Source organism: Crotalus tigris, unplaced genomic scaffold (assembly GCF_016545835.1).
Source record: "Crotalus tigris isolate CLP2741 ecotype Arizona unplaced genomic scaffold, ASM1654583v1 scf7180000021232.520764, whole genome shotgun sequence".
Classification (NCBI taxonomy): domain Eukaryota; kingdom Metazoa; phylum Chordata; class Lepidosauria; order Squamata; family Viperidae; genus Crotalus; species Crotalus tigris.
The window spans coordinates 430243-443429 of record NW_024098413.1 but is presented as its reverse complement, the minus strand read 5'-3'; the positions used below and the strand labels follow the sequence as shown (position 1 = coordinate 443429).

Sequence of the window (13187 nt, the reverse complement as noted above, 5' to 3'; positions counted from 1 at the left end):
GAGATATTGGAACACTGCTATCATGTCCCCCCTTGTCCTTCTCTTCATTAAACTAGACATACCCAATTCCATCAACCTTTCCTTATATGTTTTAACCTCCAGTCCCCTAATCATCTTTGTTGCTCTTCTCTGTACTCTTTCTAGAGTCTCAACATCTTTTTTACATTGTGGTGATCAAAACTGGATGCAGTATTCCATGTGTGGCCTTACCAAGACATTGTAGAGTGGTAATAATATTACATAAGATGCACGCATCTTAACTACAACTTTTGAAAGCACTTTTTAAGACATAGAGAAGGTAGGTCACATAAACAGGAATTACTGATTGCAGACTCAAATAAACAGGTACATTTAAAAAAAAAGGCAACTATGTTTATCCTTCATCTTTGAAATTGCCTCCAGTAGATCTGTTTTGATCCACCTTGGGATGAATGACCACAGATAGTCTTTCAGTAGCTAGCTATCAGTATTTGGCCAGTTGTGAAGAGAAATTTGATGAATCTTCAGGCTAAGATGTTTGTTAGCATAATGAAAAACAGATGGCAATAGCAATGTTTTTTCGGCCATCAATTTCAGCATTGGGTAATTCTTTTAATAAACAGAAGCTCTGCATTTAGCCACTTCTGGATAATCTATCCATATATTAAACCTAATCTCCTGTTTGCCACATGCTGTCCAACAATATGGGTATTTTGATAACAAAGTCTAATTAGCTCAGACATTACTTACATAGTGCTTAAAAAAACTGTCTGGAATTTGGCCCAATTAGATTTAATAGGAAACATTTCCAAGATAAATCCCTGTGTCTTGATGAAACAACTTCTAGATCAGGAATGTCAAACTGCCGGCCCACGGGCCTGATGCCAGCAATGGGGGAAAAGTCAGGATACATCACAACATATCACGTGATGTTGCAAGTTTGACACTCCTGTTCTAGATAATTTCATTTCCAAAACCGTTATCTCCAACTTGATTTTTCACCTTCTTTAAAATTCAAGAAAGTTTCAAAAGGTTGAGTCTTTGATTGAAGTTGAGGAGGCAATAAAATGGAATTCAAAAAGTGCTTTGTGAGTGCTACCTCCTTAATTACTCCTACTACCTACCACAAGGGCTTACTCTTTTTGCAACTCTGGCAGTCCTTAACTTTGTACACCTTTAAATTGAATAAACATCAAATACCCTTTCTTACCACTTGTTTTCACATGTATGAATCCAAAAGTTTTTCAGCCAGATGTCCCAAAGGTGATTTTTCAAGAGGCAACTGGGCTTTCTTTGTTTTTCCTTGAAGACGTTTCACTTTTCATCCAAGAAGCTTCGTCAGTTCTTGAAAAAGTACCTTTGGGAAAACCATGACCTGGATGACTGAGAATCTCCGTAGACATTTTCAGCTGGATGATGGAAAATATTCCTCTGAATAAATAAATAACGTAGGCTTGGCAATAGACAGAAGAGCCAAAGAGAAGGAAAGGACTAATTTTGGCAAATGTCTATGGAGATTCTCAATCATTCATGTCATGGTTGTCCCAAAAGTGCTTTTTCCAAAAGGCAGCTGGACTTTCTTGGGTTTTTTTTCCTTTGAAAACCTTTTGTTTCTCATCTGAGAAGAACTGAAGAAGCTTCTTAGATGAGAAGCAAAACTTTTTTTAAAAAAGAAACAAATCCAATTGCCTTTTGCAAAAAGCACCGTTGGGACAACTGATTTGAGCATTACTTTAGAATGTTTTTCAAGACATTTTTTTTCTACTGGCACCTTAGACAATACCATTGCTCAGGGGCAGTGCACATTTTACATGTGGATGGGTTCTAGACCATTGGTTCTCAACCTTTTTAATGCCGCGACCCCCAACCGGTTGTAAGTCAAGGACTAAACTGTTTGTAAGTCGAGGACTAAACCATTTGTAAGTCGAGGACTACCCAACTGGTCATAAGTCGAGGACTTTCCCTGCCCGGGAGTGTCACCCCCTGCCCCGGCCGAGGTGTAGCTGGCAAGCAGCAGAGACGGAGCAGGCTGACCACCAGCTGGGCTACCAGCTGGCCCAGCCCAAGGGAGGTAAGGCACCCGTTGGAAAAGGGAAAAAAATGGCAGACAGCCTTGCTTGGCGATCCACGTGAAATGGTCGATCAACCCCAAATGGGGTCGCGACCCATAGGTTGAGAACCGCTGTTCTAGACTGATTTTTTTTGGGGGGGGGGGCATTTTCATTCTACCCAAGGCCTTGAAGAACTGCCCCTAGCAAAGTAGGCAGAATTGGAATAACGGAGTAAACAGTGTAACTTGATGGAAATCAGATTCTTCTTATCTCTGCCCTATTGGAGATAAAGCTGAACCGGTAGGAAAAAACCTGGCAGTATGTCAGCTTTCTGTAGGCAATATGTCTTTCCATTATTTTAGTTATTTTTTATTTTCTTTATTTTTTATCCCGTCTGTATTATCTTTATAAATAACCAAATGTGGTGAACATATCTCTTATCTCTCCCTCCTCCTGTTTTCCCCATAACAACAATCCTGTGAAGTGGGTTGGGCCAAGAGAGAGTAACTGGCCCAAAGTCACTTCAATTCACTTTCATGACTTTATTATGATTTGTTAGTTTTAAACAGTATTTGTAATCTGCCCTAATCTTGAGGCCCGTGGGCATCATGCAAATACAAGCATAAAATCAAAAGTACAAGTATTCAAGTCACCAGTATTTCTTAAGACTCACTGAAATGAGTCTTTAATTATTTTAATTGTTTATGGGATAAGGGCTCTGCACCCACCTGTGTAGGGCTAAGAAAGAGTAATATATTTACACAAACACACACACAAACCTAGGCACAGACAAAAAAACTTTGGAGTTCCTTGGTTTCCTACCTTGTCTAGCTATGGTTACTACCTCCAGTTGAAAGCACCCCTGCAGATTCTTCTCCCTTGTGCAAAATAAATGCTTGCATGTGTGACTTCTGTGTATACAGTAAAATGCACACATATACACACCTTCCAGAAGCCACCCCCAATAAAAAGGAAAAAGAAAATAAGCAGTGCAAGAAAAACTGTATTTATTTGAATAGCTATTAATTAAAAGTAATGCCCTATAAAATTATATAGCCTGTTTAGAAAATTAATTGATCTCAATCTTCTTAAACTGACCCTTTTCTCTCACATACATAAATGCTCAAGTGCACTCATATATGCATACACACGCGTACAAGCTTCCTTTCCTCCTGTTTTTTTCCTTTCCAGGCCAAGTCCACCCGCAACTGCAGTTAATTTCAGGCTAATTTTCATTTCATAGACATTCCTGATTTGTAGCAGCCATATTGCTCCTATTTGCATCTTATGCTAATTCTTTTGTTTATAATTGCTTCTGTTCTGGTGTCTGAAAAGGAAAAAAAAGCCCTTAAATTGAAAAATATTTAGCAAGAGAGAAAAATACCCTGCACCTTACTGGCAAATATAATGCATTATCATGAAATCTTGACTTTATGCTTGGTTTTCTCACATATACTCATTATTTTACTATGACTTACCATCTTGATTAAATAAAACTAAAACCCAGCATCCATTTCCAAAGCCAAAACACTGATTCATTCGGGAAAGAGCATTATGATGCTATTTTAAAATCTCCTAATGAAAATACTACAAAGTCATTATAGGCATAAAAAACAACAACAAAACCTATGTGAGTGATATAAAAGTTGAAAAATTACTAAAAAAGAAGTGACTGATTTGATATTCCCAGTATAATATGCAGACTGGAAAGTATTTTTTATACACATTTCCCATGGCGTTCTAGTAATATAGGTTTCAACATTGAGTGTTTCAGGAAAAAAAATATCCATAATTTATATTTTGAAAAAAAATGTACCTTATTGTAAAACTGGGGAAACTGACTCCTTTTTGTGGTGAATCATAATTCTTCTGTCCCTATTGCTACCGTAGCTACTTTCTGTGCACCCAAGCACTTTATCCCAGCGGCCCCCAACCTTTTGGACACCAGGCACTGGTTCTGTTGAAAGAAGTTTTTTCATGGACTGGAGAGTGCGTAGTTTCATGTGCTGCCTGCATCCCACAGATGAGGCATCGCTTGTTTGTGCAATCCAGTTTCTGGCATGTTGTGGCCCAGTGCCAGTCCAGGGACCGGGGTTGGGGACCCCTGCTTGATCCCATCTATACAAGAGATTATTCATTCCAGATAACATGAAGGATTGAGTGATACAAAAGGCCCTACATTTGTGACTGCAGAACAATCTATATTGTTTTACATTATGGCAGCTAAACTCTTCCATGGTTTCTGATTATGTCAGTCCTAACAGTTGCATGCATTATTATGCTGAGAGGTCAGATAAATTGTAGAAAAAATGAAGAAATCTGAAGATAAATGTTATTTCTCTCACTATTTTTCATGTGTAAGCAGCATTCATGGATCATCACGGAAAATTCCTCAATACTTTTCAGTCCAGAACACATCAAATATGTAAAAAGACACATTTTTTTTAGTTCTAGTAGAGAATAATAATAATAATTTATGATTTATATAAAGATGCCCAGTTTTATAAGTTTCTTTTTTTAATGGCATACTTCATTGTTTATTTCAGTCTCATATTGTATTTGCTGGTTATTATTAGTTCCTAAGGCATCCTGGAAGCTCTCTGGAGTCAGAAATTATTTATAACAAGGTATATTTCCCACATAACCACAAGCCTTGTGATACCTACATTCATGCAAGTGAAGACATGCTAGAAGTCTCTTCCTTGGCTGAGGATCAATAAAAACAAGAGAGAAAGGGGGAGGAGAAAGAGAGGGAGAGAAGAGAGACAGGCAAGTGATAAAGTGTTTGCTCTAGCATAGGGGTAGGCAACCTTGGCTCTTTTATGACTCGTGGACTTCAACTCCCAGAATTTCTGAGCCAGCATGGCTCAGCTTGGAAACCTCTCCCTTTCCCCTCAGTATGGCTGACTCAGGAATTCTGAGAGTTGAAGTCCATGAGTCATAAAAGAGCCAAGGTTGCCTACCCCTGCTCTAGCATTTCCTTCCCTTTATAATATAATTCTGAATAATTTCATTATTTCTCATTTAATAATCATATAATTTCTTTGGAATAACAGAAAACAAAATTAATTATATTCCAATCTTTTGCTCTGCAGGAGCAATAGCATTAGTTTTCATTAAAGAGCTTTTGACAAGACCCAGAAAGACTAATAATGATTTCAGTAACAAAGCAGTTCCTTGTGGGTTGAAGAGAGATTTTAAGATTCATTTTAATGGTATATTCAACACGGTGCTTGATTTCGATTCATGCAGTAAACCTTATCCATCCACATCTCTCTATATTTTCTCAAATGATAGGCATTCAGAAACCACATTTGAGGGATTCAGAAGATTGCAGGTAAAGGCGAATATGCTCCACCATTCATGGCCTAACCAATGGTTTACCCACTGAGTAAGTAAAACCATTGGATCAAATAATATACAATACTAAACAAAAAATAAAAAGGATTTAACTTGTTGAACACTTCATACCTCAAATTTGCCATTATTCTGACTGTAACCAGTAAACAAGTTTTATTTACCAGTAGTAAAGAAGTAACACTATCAAAATAGATTCAAAGCAATGGAAGCACTTTTTGGAACAAAATCCTCAGCCACACAGAGAGATTAGCACTCAGTACACTACATGGAATGCAGTAACATGGAGAAGAACCCATCAAATCCTTTTTTGATTTCAGTCTATTTCTGGGTGAGTTCTGCTACAATAATTTTCTAAGATTATAAAGACTATTAGACTGACTATTTATAGTATTCCTTCCATTGGTGTATTAACATTTCAGCTTTCTAAAATTGCAGTAACCGTTGATTCCTGAGGCTTCCTGGAGATCACCTGCTTTTTTTTCAGATGAGCAATAAAAAAGGGAAGAGGGGAGCAAAACATATTTATTCACATATTTTGAGATCAGGTCAGAAAGTTCAAATTCCTGAAAAGGAATGGCCTTTCTATGGCTACTGGGAATCAGTGAAAAGCAATCATATTTGGGATTTGGCAAAGTGATAGAATGCAGTAACGAAGTGGCTTCCCATGAGGGAGGGGTGCGTTTCAGAGGTTTAAGGGGCAACTCATTCCAGATATTATGTGTGAGAGAAAGAGGGTGAAGAGAGCACCTCCCTAATAGTTCACAGAATATATTACACATGCAGGTAGCAGAGTGTTCACTCTGGCAAGATTTTGTCTGTAGGTATGAAACAATAAAGAACTCAGTTTGGAAGAATCACCGTGTGTCATCCTTGGTTTGGGGCCTGATATACTCCATGATACTGGAATAAGTGTGCGAAATGGGACAAATGATTGTAGATGAACAGGATGTGTTTTCTTTCCTTATTATGCATATGATAAGTCCAAGAAAGTAGTGCTTACTAACACTATACATGTCTACTCAAAACTTCAAAAATATGTCCTATTGAGTTCAGTTTGCTCGCATTTATTTATTTATTTGCTGATTTATTTTTCATATTTCTAAATCACCCATTACCTGCATGTAGGTAGATACAAGATAACGGCATCCTTTGTGCACAGCTTGCCTTGCTGATGACCACAACTGCAATAGGATTCTTTAATATCTGCAGATGTCAGACCGCTCTCACATAGTGAAAAACAATAGCAAATCTAATGGATATCGAAATAGAGGACAGATCGAAACTTGTCATCCCAATCAAATTAGTCTATTACATAAAGCAACAAGGTGAATGAATTTCATGACAGACTGAACATTGTGTCATCACCATTGTCGTCGTCTTCTTCATCATCATCATCATCATTAGTCTATTAAACTTGTATGCTGCCTAATTACCAACAACTCTGGGCAGTTACATAAGGCCTTTTTTATATAAATAACATGACTTTTGCTGAAATTCCTTCCTTACTTTTTTCAGTAAAGATTGCTTGCCGGAAATTCTTAGATTTCTTCTGAGCTTGATTAACTGGTTCAGTTCTGTTTGTAAGCTGAGGTCTGACAAAAAAACTTCTACTATGGTAGCATTTGGTTAACGAGGACTGTAGTTTACAGTTTGTTTCTCCTGCCAAGAAACAGTTTTCTCTGCATCTCTCTCAGTGCTAAAAATATCCAGTACATAGCACACTTCTCAACTTATTATTGTTTCACCGTTTATCCTTCTTTTAACTTTTTAAAGAATTCTTTTACTATCTCTTTGATGTTGCTAACTGCAATTTTTATATACATTCATCCTGCATTCATGTGTCTTTCTACTTTCTAAACAGTTTATTGCTTATTTTATATTTATGTGTTTAATTCGTAGGGCATCCAGAGAACTTCAGTTACTGGGAAATTTTTAAATGAGATATTCTTCTCTGAGCATAATGTAGCTCAAGATATGTAAATCAAAGAGATCTGAATACTGCTGTCCTTGCACTATTCAAGTCCTGCCTGTTTCTGAGACATTATCAGGATGCTGCACTTGGCTTGCTTCCTGTCCAGAGGTGATTGACAATTATTTCTCTACATAATTGTAACAGACATGCAGCAAGGTTTTGATAGATGGATTGGGGTTTTGCATACCAGCAATATAGTTCAGCGTCGTGCAGTCAAGAGTGTGGAATCACTTTACTTCTTGAAATGAGATTTAAATGATGCAAGTTCATTGATGAGTTCTTACACAAACAAATCAGTTTGAAGAGATATGCTAAGTTGCTACTACTAAAGAATAATTTATTCTATGATTAAAGAGCTATATATATTGAAGTCCTTCAGGAAATTAAAAAACATGCACTGGAAGATTACGGTACTTCTCATCTCTTTGCAACTTACGGTACTTCTCATCTTAGTTTGCAATTTATTTGCATTTATGAAACTGGGGCCAAATTCTTCTAAAATGACAGATCTTTAACAATCATACCACATATTGATATTTATTTATGATATATATTTAAGGTTAGATATAGAGAGCTAGATAAAGATACAGATTCTTCTTGTGCCATTACCTCTCTTTGTAACAAAACTGTTCATTCTTCATGCTGTTGCAATTTTTATGGGTCAGATAGCTTGAGAAATGTCAGATTGATTTTTTTCTCTCCATGAATACCTTTGCCTTTTAAATAAAAATTACAAAACATAATTAATTATCTGAAATGCTGTTTTTTTTTTCTGAGATACTTGGGGCAAGGTACCATGCTAAGATATTCTCCTGTCTCACTGTTAAAGGACCTGAATCAAGGGAAGAACACAGCTTTTGAAGCCAGCAGCTCAGAAATAAAGGATCTTTCATGTGAAAGCAATGCAAAGCAAAGCAAAGGAGAAAATACAGGTAGTTCTTGACTTACAACCACAAATTGAGCCCAAAATATCTGTTGCTAAGTGAGACAGTTGTTACATGAATTTTGTCCCATTTTACAACATTTCCTGCCATAGTTGTAAAGTGAATCTTGCTTCCCCATTGACTTTGATTGTCAGAAGGTTGAAAAAGAACAAATGACCCCAGGACATTGCAATTGGCATAAATACTGTCTGAATCAGTTGCCAACATCTGAATTTTGATCACTTGACCATGGAGATGCTGCAATGATCATAAGTGTGAAAAATGGTCATTAGTCACTTTTTTCAGTGCCTTTGTAACTTCAAACAATCACCAAATGAATTGTTTTAAGTTGAGGACTACCTATAATCATTCAAATTTAGAAAATTGGAGTTAAAGAACAGGAACAAGAGAGAGGCCAGTATCATGAGCATTGTTAAGGAAGTTTATGAAGACTGTGACAATTAGTCTTTACAATCTTTATGTAAGGAAAACATTTATCATCTAATTTTCAGCTATTGGTATATAGCTGTACTTTACTCGCGTACTGTCTATAGACCAAAATTTTCAAGATGAAAAATTCAGGCATATTCTAGACTTATAATAACAGAAGGACTCTGTTGCAAGAGTCAAGGGGTAGGGTTACGGTTTCATCTAGAACCATATACTTATTGTAACAATTCCTTTGGGGGAACTGTCATTTGCACAATAAAGAACAGACAGTGATGGTTTTTACAAACCATAGTTGATGGGTGGTCAAGCTTCCACTCATTTCTGGTTCTGCATTTCCCTGCTCCTTTCAAATTGAAAATGAATTGGATTCAATTACTGATTAATCTATATTCTTGTAAGAAGAAGAAATCAATAGCTTTTAAAAGTCTTCAAAAGAATTCTTGTTCCCAAACTTGAGGACTAATTCATTTTATTACTCCTTTGCTTGTTATTGAGAGTGTCAACTTTTTCTTTTACTTGTGTTTGTTTTCTTTAGGCTATTGATTGCTCTAAGTTGTTCCTGCATTTCTGTTTTAAAGGTAATTTAATCTGTATTTCATTGATCGTTCATTTCCTCATGGACCAATTCTTGTTGCTGAAAGTCAAGCTGAAAAATTCATGAAGACTGGATTAGGAAAAGCCTCCACACTTTAGGCTACTAACAACTTCTGAATTGTTCCTATTCAGCTCCTTGATTAATTTGGTCATTTTATTCCAGTGGGGTACATTTGGATAAATCGCAGAAAATACCGTAAAGTATCTTTTAGCAGTTCAGTCCTGAAAATATGATTAGGTACATTTTAAATTAGGAATCAGAAAACCTTTGGGCCCCCTGAGTATAACAATAACAATAATAATAATAAAGTTGGAAGGAACCTTGGAGGTCATCTAGTCCAACCCCCTTCTCAGGCAGGAAACCCTATACCATTTCAGACAAATGGCTGTCCAGTCTCTTTTTAAAAACTTCCAGTGTTGGAGCATTCACCACTTCTGGAGGCAGGATGTTCCACTGGTTAATTGTTCTAACTGTCAGGAAGTTTCTCCTTAGTTCTAGGTTGCTTCTCTCCTTGATTAGTTTCCATTGGTTGAACTACATTATCCACCACTCCAGCATAGCCAAGATCAGTATGTTGGGTGTTACATCTGGAAGTCCATAAATCCCAGAATAGTAGTGTAGAATCTCTGATTTTGCAAACAAAGGATAGCAATAAATCCTGAACCAGAAACTCCTGAATCAGCAATAATTTAGACTCAAAGATGTCTAAACGTTTTCTTTCTTTGACATGGTCTCTTGCCAGTACTGGTGAATAAAGCCTGTTAACCAACATGGTATTTAACTTATATTAAGCTTGGTGAAACTTAAAATTACTATATTTATCACAAGTGTTTGATCTTAAGCACATGAATTGAATGTCACTATTAGTTATGCATGACCTTATTGTATATTCAGTACAATTGAAGAGTCTCATTACTTGCTTGAAAATTGGAACAGTCACACACTCTCAGCCCAACGCATCTCACAGGAGATTTTTTTATGGAGAAACTACATGTTGTCCTGGAACTGCGACTGTAATCAATCCCAGAATTAAAATGTTGCCATCATAAATTGAGGTATCGTATGACCAGATCTGATTTTTCAGCATTTCTTGTAGCAGTTGTTAAGTAAATCCATCTTACCCAATGCATGTTTTTTTGCCAGAAACCAGAAGTAAATACTGGAAACCAACAACAACAACAACAAAAAAAAAAACCCATCAAAAACTGCAGTCACTGCACATGGCCATAAAGGTAAAGGTGAATTAGTTGCCGTGTGCCCAAAATGTGATCATGTGATTGTGTGCATTTGTGTGCAGCTATGATAAATTGAAAACCAGGTCAAAAGTACCTTTTGGAGGTCTGCTATAATTTGTTGTATAACTAAGTGACCTATCGTAACTTGAAGACTCCTTGTAAAAGGAGAAAGGAGTGTTAAGTATGAACACTGCCTTGAGTTATTTATAATAATAAAGGCAAGATAAAAAATAAATGTGATACCAGTAGTAGACCTAGTACATCTTTATTATTCTCTCCTGTCACTTTGTTATGATTTAGAACATCAAAGAAGATTTCTCTCTTTTGTTTCTATTGACTACTGCATAGAACAGCTCTTAAATTTCTGCTCACATTCAGAGTAACTCGTGGGATCTTGGCCCTGGCTATGGATCTTTGAATACTCATTGTCATGCAGATGTGTTCCTTGTTACATTTCTGTCAGTGCTCAATTCCCTCTTACAACAGAAACAAGGCTTCAGAATGAAATTCCATTCATAGAAGACAATAGCTGTTGTAAAAAACCAATTTAAGAAGAACATCAAAAGACTGGGCAAGTAAGAAAGAACATAAGTCTCCTGTTCCAGAAAAACTCCAATGAAAACCAGTTAGCTTTTCAGATAATATTCACTAGTATAAAATTAATGATGGCATTCAGAGATAAATAGCCTTTTAATGCTGGGACAATATTTTGTTTTTTATGAATATGAATAATATATACGTATTATGAAATATGATTTAAGTTCTGCAATAAATAGTGAAAAATGTTATTTTGTAATACATCTAGTATTCCTCTACTGTTTCAAATCTAAATATTTTTGGCTGCAATCTTTGGTTAGAAGAACAGCACCATATCATTTTGAGTGATCAAAGTCCAATAAAAAACCTTCAAAAGGTTTATTGTTACTAACAGTGTTTACCTTTGAGGTTTGTGTTCTCCTGTGTGTCAATTATGGTGCTTGTACATGAATTTATAGGTTTACAGATGGCATGACTCTTTTGTACCTGCTAGCAAAAGTCACTTGTTTAGGGGCTTCCCAGGGGTATATAGCTGGCTACTATGTGAAACAATTTGCTAGACTGTTTTGGAACATTATCAGATTATTTTACAGGGCAAATAATAATATTTAAGCATATGAAAAGAGGCAGCAAGAACAATACATTAAAGCTGATTTCAACAGGCCTGCATGAAGTATGATGGACAAGATCAAACTAAAACATATTATTTTGCAAGTTTTTGTTTTTGGAGGAAACAATCATAGTTTTGCCTCCTTTATCACAGCTCTTTTAACTCTTCTGAAGATGAGTGCTCCATCTGAAAGAGCTAGTGTGCATTTTGTGAGTTCTCCTGGACTCACAGTTCCTGCTGGAATGTGGGCAGGAGAGCCTTCAGCCAGGCTCAGCAGACTCACTAGCTGCACCCTTTCCCAAACCAGGGGGAACTGAAGATAAATGGCTCATGTCTTTAATATCTCTCAGTTTAACCACAATACCTTTACTTTACATAGAGCTGTCTTTGAAGACCAAATCAGAAGTTGCAGCTAGCACCAGATGCAGCTGTCTGTATAGCTAACCAGGATCAGCCAGTATAGCAGAATAAAACTTATTTTGAGGGTGAAGGTTCATTCTCCGAGCTTGTGGGTTGGGTTTCCAAAGGTTTCATTACCAGGTTAGGTAACATCTGCAGCAGAGTTTAAGGGATGTCAGTGTCAGTGTTCTTCTCTTTACAGTATAAGGGCTTCAGGTGTGGGTTTGTCACAAACAGAAGAACACTGACAGTGACATCCCCTAAATTCTGCTGAAGATGTTACCTAGCCTGGTAACAAAATGTTTGGAAACCAACCCACAAGCTTTGAGAACGAACTTTCACCCGAGCTACAGATATTCAATATTGCAAGACTTATTTTGCAGTAGCTGCAGTAATTGCTAATTGGCCTCAGGTCCAATTCAAGGTGCTGTATGAAACCTTATAGGTCATAGAACCTTGTTAACTCTAGCTTCATTTTCTCCAGGTGAAATCTGCTTACCTTATATAATTTTGCAGCAACCAAAAGCTTCAGGTGCTATCTTCCAAGGTGACTCATGCTCTTGACAACCCATGGTTAGATGTGGTGCCTCCTTGGAAACTGCTTTTGATCCAAAATTTAGCAGCTGTCTTGGTAGTGGGTGAAATAAGCTACTTGCACATAATATCAGTGTTGCAGATTCTAAATTGATTCCCAATAGGCTTCACAGTATTGTGTCACTAATTGCCCTTTTGAATGATACTCCATAACCCATCCCAGAGATCCATGTAACTTGCATCCTGATGATGAGATGCTGCAACTTTTAATAATTAATATTAATAATTTAATAATTAGCTATTCTCTCAGGCTTTAGGGTAGCAGCCCATTCAGTGATAGTGAGATTTGGCAGTGTATGAGATACGGTAACAGTTATCTGGATGCTTCAGATTTTTTCCTTATTTCCTCCCCCCCTCGTTTTCTAAATTTCTAAGCCATGTAGAGTTGGACAGCCTCTAAATGGTGGTGATGATATGCTGATTTTTTTACATATACAATTTGGTACCCAGGTGCATATAGGACTGTCAATTTCAAGTGGATT

General features: G+C 36.8%; 1 long non-coding RNA gene across 1 annotated transcript; it reads left to right on the top strand.

Moving 5' to 3' along the window:
- The first annotated feature begins 8232 nt into the window (after positions 1 to 8232).
- On the top strand, positions 8233 to 10342 carry LOC120320237. The gene is made up of 3 exons (XR_005559928.1): positions 8233 to 8294; positions 9271 to 9313; positions 10225 to 10342. It is a non-coding gene; the product is annotated as an uncharacterized LOC120320237 (long non-coding RNA).
- Positions 10343 to 13187: the final 2845 nt, after the last annotated feature.